Below are 10295 nucleotides of genomic sequence, written 5' to 3'. Positions count from 1 at the left end.
TGGGAGCCAGAGCCTTTTCTTATCAAGCTCCACATTTGTGGAATCAGCTTCCAGTTCGTGTTCGGGCGGCAGACACCCTATCCGTTTTTAAGAGTGCGCTTAAGACCTTCCTTTTTGATAAAGCTTATATTTAGGGCTGACTAGATTCAGCCCCTAGTTTTGCTGATATAGGCTTAGTTTGTCGGGGGACATCTTACTTCTTCCTTCTCTCTGTCTATACCTGTGTCCTCTCATGTTCCGATTAACCCAGCTTCCCCAAATCTCTTTCTTTTTGGTGTCTATATACGCCGGGATCCGGAGTCATGGATGATCCTGCGGTCCTGTGTCCTGGATTGTGAGCCCTGGATCGCGAGTCGTGGCTGTGGTCCTGGATCATCGGTCCTGGATGGATATCCTCGTAGATTCATCTTCCTATTATACACACATGCATTTCCAAACATTTGGACTACCTATGTTGCAAATGTATTATCTTTTCAATTTACACACGGCATCTATTGCACGTCTGTCCGTCCTGGGAGAGGGATCCCTCCTCTGTTGCTCTCCCTGAGGTTTCTCCCATGTTCCCTTTAAACTGTGGGTTTTCTCCGGAAGTTTTTCCTTGTACGATGTGAGGGTCTAAGGACAGAGGGTGTCGTATTGTCATACTGATATTCTGTACACACTGTGAAGACCACTGAGACAAATGTAACATTTGTGACATTGGGCTATAAATAAATATTGATTGATTGATTGATTAACCATGGATAATCATGCGATTAATCGCGATTAAATATTTGAATCGACTGACAGCCCTAATACATATACATTTTAGTTTATGATTCAGCCTTGGGTAAGACTTTTATAGTCTATGGCTATGATGCCCATAATCCTAAACGGGAGAAAATGTTAATAGGGGACCCAATTATCCCAGTGGTGGCCGCCGGAGCTAACGGAGCCACAGGGGGCTAGCTCCAGCCGGCGTCCCGGAGCTAGCCCACTGCGGCTCCGGGCGGTGGAGTCCGTCGTTATAACTGGAGACAAGGAATGCAGCGAAACGCAGACTTGGTTCGCCTGCTGTTGTATTAGCTAAATACATTATGTTGAACAAGGCTTATTAAGCTGAACATCGCCACAATTGTTCTGCTATCGGTACTTGTTTTCTTAACGTGTGAATGACAAGCATTAAGAATAACAAAATATAGCTAATTCTCTTGCAGATTGTCTCATTTTATTATGAATGTAACGTTTATATAGGGGAACTACACTGTTAGCAGTAACTTGGTATGCATGTATTTCATGTTAGCTTAGCTTCTTAGCCTGAGCTAGCTCTGTTTACTTCCAGTTTGGAGGCAGCAGGTCCCGCCTCGGCTCCGCCTCTTTTCCCTTATTTGGAGTAGGCGGGATTAGACTCCGACGTCAGTCGAGCCGTTAGTGGCCGACTCCGCCTACTAAGGGCTTCTCGGCAACTCTGCAGAATCCTATGGGTGACGTCACGGACACTACGTCCATTTATATATACAGTCTATGGTTCAAACTAATAATTATGAGACATATCTAAGCCCATAGTAAATAGGCTAAAAGAAAAACATGTTTTCACACAGAATAACGCATCTCTTGAATGTCAATATGCCTGCGCTGCACCTCCAAGGTGCGCAATACATTCTTGCGCAATCTATGCCAGTGAGTGTGCTGCGCGAGCCGAGATGATGTGTGTGCAGTTGAACCTTTTCATACTTAAATTTGTAGCAAGTAGAGGGCTGCTGTGTGTGTGTGTGTGTGTGTGTGTGTGTGTGTCACAATATTGTAGAGCGAGAAACACAGAAATAACTCAAGAATTTTGGTATTTTTTACTGTAAAGTGTTACAGTTACAGGGAAAAAGAACAGGCCAATGAATAAATGACTTGGTGCAGCTTTATCAGCAGAGTATTTAATAATTATCTGGACTGATCCGTTCCTCTGCTGGGGAATTGGTGATCAGGCTTTCATTCTCTCTGCCAACTCAGACTGCTCTCTCCACTGGATGGAGGACGAGCGGGAAAGTGAACCGAGAGCTGGAAGCAGGTGGGAATTCAATGAGGGTTAGAGTTTATTTGTCATGTTTTTTTTAGGAATGGTGGTGTCAGTGTTTGCGTGGTGAGACTGGGGAGGGCGCACACAAATAATTGTGCATGTCAGTGCAATAAATGAACCTATACATTTCATGGCAGAGATTATATTTGAAAAAGAAATCAGCAATTTAGCATTTCATTATATTTGAAAAGTCGAGTAGAAGAAGAGCATCTACCAGGATGTGCTTGTTTCTCTGTGTGTGTTTCTGTGTGGTGTATTTGTTTGTCTCCTCATTATAGTCCGTCCACACTACACTCCGGCTCTGGGTTTACTTTCAGGATCCACACTCTTCCTTCTGCAGGACCGCCCCACTCTGTGTCGGGTTTGGGATCAAGGCAGATCCATCCCGACTCATCCTGCTGTCCATTTGTCCTGCAGACAAACAGAGGCAGACATACAGACGGGGTGAGATGAAGAGGTAAAAAAGCTGGCATGATTGTTGTCCAGGCTAAATCCTCTCTCGATACATCAGAAAGATGGCTGAACTGAACCTCAAAAGTTCCTCTGAACAGGCTTGTTTAGGATATTGGTTTGGTTTTAAGGACAAGTTTTATCTCACAATCCATTGTGTTTGTGAGAAATAATAAGGGTGTGTAGATATAATGTATTTTGAGTGTGGTGAAATTCTATATTTTTCTTACTTTTATCACATCCCATTAAAAGACTAAAACCAGCATACACAAGAGTGTTCATTACGCAAAGCTGCATGTCTCATTCAAGTATTGTTTCTGTTTAAGAAATATAGGAGGCACATTGGTCTTTTGTAGGACTTACACGTACTGTAATAATATGATGGAAAGTGTCAAATGTAAGTTGGACAAGCAACACTCAGTTAGATATAAGTATATCATTGTATTTTTAAACACTATATTTTTCACTTTAAAGTTCATGAGAAAAGGCAAGCTGTGTTTGACATATCCCATTATCTCAGGTAACAGAGCATTTTGGGGTTCATGTGTCACCGAGCAACTTTCATATGAACGGGGCCCGTCCTGCAACACTGTACCCAGTTCTATTTATACATCCATACTGCGAACAGCCAACCACAGAGAAACAGGTGGCAATGTTGTCAGACAGGAACAACTTAAAGTCCTGGATATTCAACAATATTCAGATCTGGAGTCAGTTACATTTCAGTACTGTATGCAACTTGTTTAGGTGAAAATGCTGGATGTGACACCCGAGTAGAAATCGACAGTTAGGTCAACCACCAAGAGTCACACAAAGTTATGAGGTTAACACTTGTTGATTTCTTTTTTCAGCTTGGAATCACATGTTAAATGTTACATTTCATCAATTAAAATCACTGTTTCAATGTGATCACATTGGGTTGAGGACTTGATTTTGACCTTGAGTTTTGCACATAAAGTGAGTCAAAGGAGATGAAAAAGAATAAAGAAACCTGCGAGGAAACAAAGTCCTGAGCCCCGTGATCCACTATCAGTCAGAGTCGACTTTGTGAAAAACAGACAGTTGTCTTTCATGGGCTAATAGTTTGCTAAATAATGTCTTTCATCTGTAATGTTGAAGCTTAATAAAACAAGTATCACATATAAAAATCATAATGGTGCCAAATTCTAGACCAGAAAGTGATGTGTTAAGTAGGAAACATACATTCTCTATAATAACTGCTTCATGTTTTGGTGAATGCCAGTGGGAAGGGCCGGCCCTTCCCACTGGCGAACTAGGCTGAAGACAGAGCCCCCCCCCCCCCCCCCCCCCCCCCCGGAGCAGAGCAAGGCAAAGAAACAGAAACGAAACAGCATTTTTACGTCGCGCTATGCATGGGGCCACCTTGAGGGGGTTTCCCGACATGTAGTTGCAGTAAATTAAAGGGTGTTTCATGTTGTCATTGCTGTGGACCTTCTTAACCTACTTTCTTTGGGGGCCCCCTTCTGGTCCGGCGCCCTAGCAGTTGCCTGCCTTGCCTGGCTGCATGTGGTGCTGCGTTTCTCCGTCTGCGGCTCACCTCTCACTGCAGCCCGGATCTTCAGCACCACGTACCTGCAGGCTGGAAACAGGGTTCAACAGGGTTCTACAATTCATAGTTTGTCATTGAAAACACTTTTTAGGGGTTTGAATAAGGTAGTTCAATAGGCAAAAAAAATTACTTTTTAAATTATGGAGTCTAAACTGGAGAAGAACAACAAAGCCTTTGTTGTATTTTTTATTAAAAAGTTGAACTTGTCTGAGCCAAAGGCCCAATGGAAGTTACAACACACACATTGTCATACAAATGTTCTATTTATTTTTGTTGACTAACCCTAAAGCCTTTCTTTCGCTCGTTTGCGAGCCAAGAGAAGAGATCCCTGTACTTCCTGACTGAAAAATGCTGAGTCACCCTGACAGACAACAAAAGCAAAGCTCTCTTTGAGTCTACTCGGTTTCTGTAAAGCTGATTCTGAATACTGGTTGGTGTGAGTCAACTTTTTGATATGACGCAGCAGGATATAAGTTCAACCCAACAGTGTCATCAAGTCTGAAAACCATCACAATGAATTCTAACCCACAACCTATGTCCCAAACTCGCTGTAAAATCCAGTAAGCACTCACCGTTGATGATCAATCACACCATCTCTCTCAGAATGGTTGATCTACACTTTAAAGTGTATCTCAGTATTTTAGGAGCTGTTTCTGTCTTTCTGTGTCAGCTGTCTGCTGCAACTGGATCTCTTCCTCAATAACAACGCGTAAGCTACCCTGACAAACCTGAAAAAAATACCAAACAGATCATGCATTTTAGACAGGGCCGGCCCTAAACTTTCGGGGGCCTCCCATACTCTTCGCACGTTCTCACTACACACAACACGGAACCAACTTTTGTCTTATGATGTTAGCATAAGCAAAGATATTTTGTATAAATAAGCATGTAAACACCGTGGACCTAACATCCTCTAGGGGGGTCTGGGGGCACGCTCCCCCTGGAAGATTTTTTTTTTAAATATTGAAGTTAAAAGCATCAATCTGGTGCATGTTGAGAACAAAATTAAGAGATCTATGGATACATCTCTCAACACCAGGGCCGGCCCTTCCCACTGGCGAACTAGGCGGTCGCCTAGGGCAGTGGTTCCCAAACTTTTTGTGCCCAAGGCACACCAAAGGACAAGTAAAAATCTCAAGGCACACCTATTGTGCAAAATAGCCCTTATAACACGTGTTATCACTCATATCATGTAAAATATCTGTAAATGTGCATAATTATTTACTAATGCCAAATAAAATGTGACAAAGACAACTATATTACTCAATAAATATTTATTAACGAAATATTTCAGAAATTAATTTGAAACGTTATCAAATTAGGCTTCATCAAAGCAGCAACACACTCATTTAAACCAGACAGGTCACAACATTAAAAATGAGACAAAGGAAATTCAGCACAGAGAACTGTCAATGCAAGGAAGCTGCATTGTCCATGGTCCTGAACTACAAATTATAAATGTAACATTTCAGCAGAGATGGGGTCGTTACTAAAAAAAAGTAATATATTACATATTACGTATTACTTTTTAAAAAAGTAATATATTACACAACTTCGTTACTCTCTACATAAAGTAACTCGTTACTTTACTCGTTACTTTACTCGCAGGGCCGGCCCGCCCCTCCCTGCTGGCAGATCACGCAGACTGCTAAAGTTTCAAATGTTCTCTTTAGTTCAGTTTCCATTGTCGCATAAGACTGATCCAGATCCTGAATGTTTTCCTATCTGACCGTGGCTGTCCTCTGTCTCCTGCTATCTGACCGTGGCTGTTCTCTGTCTCCTACTATCTGTATATTTTGCGCAGTCTATATCTGATCACTCTGTTGCGTCGGCGTGTTCTCCTGCGTGTTGGCCATGTGTTGCACTGGAACCAGACACCGCAAAGACTTCAGCTGAGCACGTACGAACTGCGCATGCGTGAGTGTCAATAACTCTCCTTACCAGCAGGCGGCGGTAGTGTGTATTCGTCATTCAAAACAGGCAACAACCGGAAGACAGAGAAGAAGAACAGACTGTGATATAAACAAACAACAAATAGCGTGTGCGGTAGCTCCACCTTAGCATGTGTTCTTTGCAGGTGCTTGTTGAGGTTTGACGTGGTGTTTACAGCAGTATATAACAGCTTCTGGCCCGGACACAGTTTGCACCTCACCGTCACATTCCTGTCTATTCTTCGGATGAACTCAAAATAATGGACATACCTCCACCCCTCGAGAGTTATCGCTGACTCAGCCATGTTTATGCAGCACTGCACGTGGAGATGTGGACGCGCAAATCGCGCAGATTACGTACATATAAACCTACAAAGTACTGATATAGTAAATTAAAAAATAATTATTTTTGTGTAGTTGTATATTGCAATAATAACGTATGGTTGTCACAAAATCCCACGGCACACCCGGACTTGCCTCACGGCACACCAGTGTGCCACGGCACACCGTTTGGGAACCACTGGCCTAGGGCACCAGATCTGGATGCACAATTTAAATTTTTTTTTTTTTTTTTAATTCTACCTAATTGTATGCCCTTGATGTAATACGTTTACATTAATAATTGAATAAAGTAAACACCCCGGGCCGGCGTTTTGCACATTTTGCACTGTAAGTGATGAAAGGGGGGGATGGTCGCTTATCTGGCACCCATGGGCCGCGGCTCACAGCCAAAGTGACGCGGCAGCTCCAGCTGAAAGTGTCGGAGATTGCAACGATGCAACAGCAAGAGGCAAACAATTAGCATTATGAAAAGGTCCAAGCCTTCAGGGGCAACGGGAAGGAAACGGAAAAAAGAACAGGAGGAATCGAAAGTCAAAGACAGAGGTACGTCGGCTTGTGTAAAAAAGAAAAAAGTCAGTATGTACTGTACCGTTAGACATTTGATTTAAAGCTAGCTAGCTAGCTAAGGAGGTAGCCTGCCCATGATACAGCTTTGATGCCATGCTAGCCGCGAGCCTCTGATACAGAATGATAAATACAAATGTAGTGACCACGATATCTATTTGTTTTGTGCCCTTTGTTTGTGGCTCACTCGTGGGGCTGACCGACGAATAGACGCTTGTAGTTTGAGAGAAAAAATATAAATGTCCAGATGCGATTGAAAAGTAAGATAGTGTCACAAACGAGCTGTGGACCAACATGCAGAACACGGGGAACCAGGGATAGTCGGTAACCAGCTTTATTGATGGCAATAGGCTGGTAGGAGACAAAACGGCAGATAGTAGGCAAAGGGCTGGTCGGGGACAGGCGAGGGTTCCAGGAGAAAGCAGGACGGGAGTCGCAGGTAAAGAACGGGTCAGGGAGCAGGCGAGGCAGGCTGGTCAGGGACAGGCAGGGTCGAAACCGGGAGAGCAATCTGAAGGGTAATGCGGGAAAGACTGGCATGCTGCAAAGTACGATCTGGCACTGAGGTGAAAGTGAAGTGGGCCTAAATACTAATGGAGCTGATGGGTGCAACAGAGTGAGAGAGAGACAGGGTGTGACTACCAGGTGACTAAGGAAAGTTAATGCAGAAAATAGGTGAGTGAGAAAGCAGAACTGTGACAGATAGTTTATTCCAAAAAAGGCAAAAATAAAGAAACGTTTTTAACAAACTATTTGTCATATAAACTGATATTTCAATGTTAAAGGCAGAAGAACCAAGCTGTGACGCTCCCAGCCAGCAAGGTCTAAAAACGGTTTGCTTCAGTCAGCCACCCCAGCAGGCTGCAGCACCTCTCCTTTTAGGCTGCAGCATCTCGACCTGCAGAGTAACGCACTCAAATAATAAATACATAATATACACCACAGAATCTCAGGTTATACTCTAAAAAGATAAGATACTATAATCTAAGGAAATGGCTCCTACAACAAATGATTCAAAGTTTTTATTTATGTGTTATTATTCTTATATAATCTTTTTGTAAATAACATACTACTTTTCTATTGTGATAGCTGTACATTGATCCTCCAATAGTGTTTAATTTGTCAGATAGTTTATTTTCACGGTCAATTTGTGTGTATATAAATATATATATATATTTATTTTTCTGTTTATTTTCTATTATATTTTAGAATTTGTTTATTTTCTGCTCTTTTTAATTTCTAATTATTGTGCAATGCTTTGTTTTATATGCTTCTGTAACGAAACAATGTGAATGTTAGCCAGAAGAAAGCTATCTGGATAACTGCTCCTTTGTATAAAGTGAGGCTGACCAACCAATGGGCATGTGCTATTATTTACATGACGTGTCATGTGTTAGACGCTTTTATCCAAAGCAACTCCCATACATTCAGTACTGTGGACCCTCCCCACAGGACACTTTGGGGTGAAGTGTCTCAGGGACACAACGACATGCTGACTGCAGGGACTCGAACTTGCCACCCCCTGATTCAAAGTCCACCTAACTTTTATATAGGCCAGTTGTGAACTTGCATACAGCTGAGGCAGATTGCAGCAGTTATTTTTGCCTGACTGCATATACATGCTTTTGCTTGTAATGTGCTAATATCTACCCTATCATGTTCCAGCTGCACTTGAGAAATACCTCAAAAAGCCCCCAGTTGCTGGAGAAGGAACATCTGATCTCCCATGTACATCACACTCTGAAGAATGTAAGTTTTGCCAAACATTTATGGTCTCTGTGTAATCGTTAATACACTACTTTTTTGTCATTATTATTAGGGCCTGAGCACGTAGTGCAAAGACCTATTGAAATCGTCAGTATTATTATTCTTCTGTTACCGGTTCTGCACTTTCGACCTGTTTTTGAGGGGGTTACGACACTATTCATGTAGCGACAGGACCGGTGAAAATGTTAACATTCTGGATTCGATGGGAGAACATTTTTCAACTTGCTCTCTAGCGCCACCTGTGTAAATTCAGTGTTTCGAAAAATGTACAAAGTCGCAGCGTAAGTCTGACGGACCTGAGATTTTGCACACTTATCCGGGTGGAGCAGCTCTACATATTATCCTGTCATATCCCGAAGCTCCGCCTACTTTGATTTTTTTTTAATTAGCATAATGTGAAAAACATTGAAATATTAACTTAAATTCCAATTTCTTGATTTTCCAAACCAAACTTAGTGCACAGCATCAATGGAGGGGCAGACACATTACCGTACAAAATGAACACGAGGTGTGGAAAAATGTGGCCGACATCAATCAAAACGTATTAGCAAAAGGGTGTGGCCTACACATAAATGCTCACAATTCATCCAAAATGTATCCAAATATCACAGATTTCGGTGGATAGGTTCAGTGTGTCTTGGGGAATAGGCACAACAAACAATGTTCATTTCGAACAATAGGGGGCGCCAAAAACACAACTAATTTATATCTCAAGAACCGATGGACTAAAAAAATATATATCGTCATAGACATACTGGCAGGGTGAGTATAAACTGAGATTTAAAGGGTCGCAACCAATGAAAAATGTGGGCGTGTCCTATTCAGTTTTTTCTCGAAATCGAAGGGTTAAAAAATGTACCGAGCCATAAGTAGGGGAGAAAATGAGTTACCGCCTTTAAATTCGGAACGCATGTCACAGCCCACAACCTTTTCCAGACTGTAGAAATAAATCAGACGTTTTAGCAAATATGTCTCAGTAGCGCCCCCTATTGTGCGGTAGTCAAATATAGTTTCTTCGAACTACCCGAAACTTGGCACAGAGATTCCTCATGGAAATGCGGACATATTTCAAAATGGCTTCCATTATCTCCGCCCCCCATGAAGTCGGCCATTTTGAAATATGTCCATTTTAAGCGCATTTTCGCATACTTGTCCTAGGAAAATGATCGGAAAAATTTCAAACCAGGACAAGACCAGCCCATATCCAATGTGATGCTAAATTGCGCATGAATAGTCGACTGCTCAAACGGGGAGCTCGTAAGCTAACGGAACATGTACCAATTTTGACGATTTAAATGCCACAAAATCGTTAAAATGATTTTCGGACGCAAAACTTGGAACACACGTCACAACCCACGTCTTTTTCCAGACTGTACAAAAAAAATGTACATTTTTGTACACCAGCTCAGTAGCGCCCCCTATTGTGCGATAGTCACATATAGTTTCTCCAAACTACCCCAATCTTGCCACAGACATTACTGATGGAATTGCGGACATATTTCAAAATAGCTTCCATTAGCCCCGCCCCCCAGAAAGTCGGCCATTTTGAAAAATCTGTGTTATTCATGCATTTTAAGCGCTTTTTCGCAAACACCTCCTCGGGAAAAGATCGGGAAAATTC

At 42.2% G+C, this 10295-nt stretch overlaps 1 long non-coding RNA gene across 1 annotated transcript; it reads right to left on the bottom strand.

The window, feature by feature from the left end:
• Positions 1–1811: 1811 nt before the first annotated feature.
• On the bottom strand, positions 1812–4796 carry LOC117466692 (uncharacterized). Its single transcript, XR_004554299.2, has 3 exons — positions 4643–4796; positions 3966–4100; positions 1812–2461 (listed from the first exon to the last, which is right to left on the bottom strand). It is a non-coding gene; the product is annotated as an uncharacterized lncRNA (long non-coding RNA).
• Positions 4797–10295: the final 5499 nt, after the last annotated feature.

Source organism: Pseudochaenichthys georgianus, chromosome 21, assembly GCF_902827115.2.
Source record: "Pseudochaenichthys georgianus chromosome 21, fPseGeo1.2, whole genome shotgun sequence".
In the NCBI taxonomy this organism is placed as follows: Eukaryota; Metazoa; Chordata; class Actinopteri; order Perciformes; family Channichthyidae; genus Pseudochaenichthys; species Pseudochaenichthys georgianus.
The sequence above is the reverse complement of the archived record's forward strand: the minus strand, read 5'-3'. Positions and strand labels throughout refer to the sequence as shown.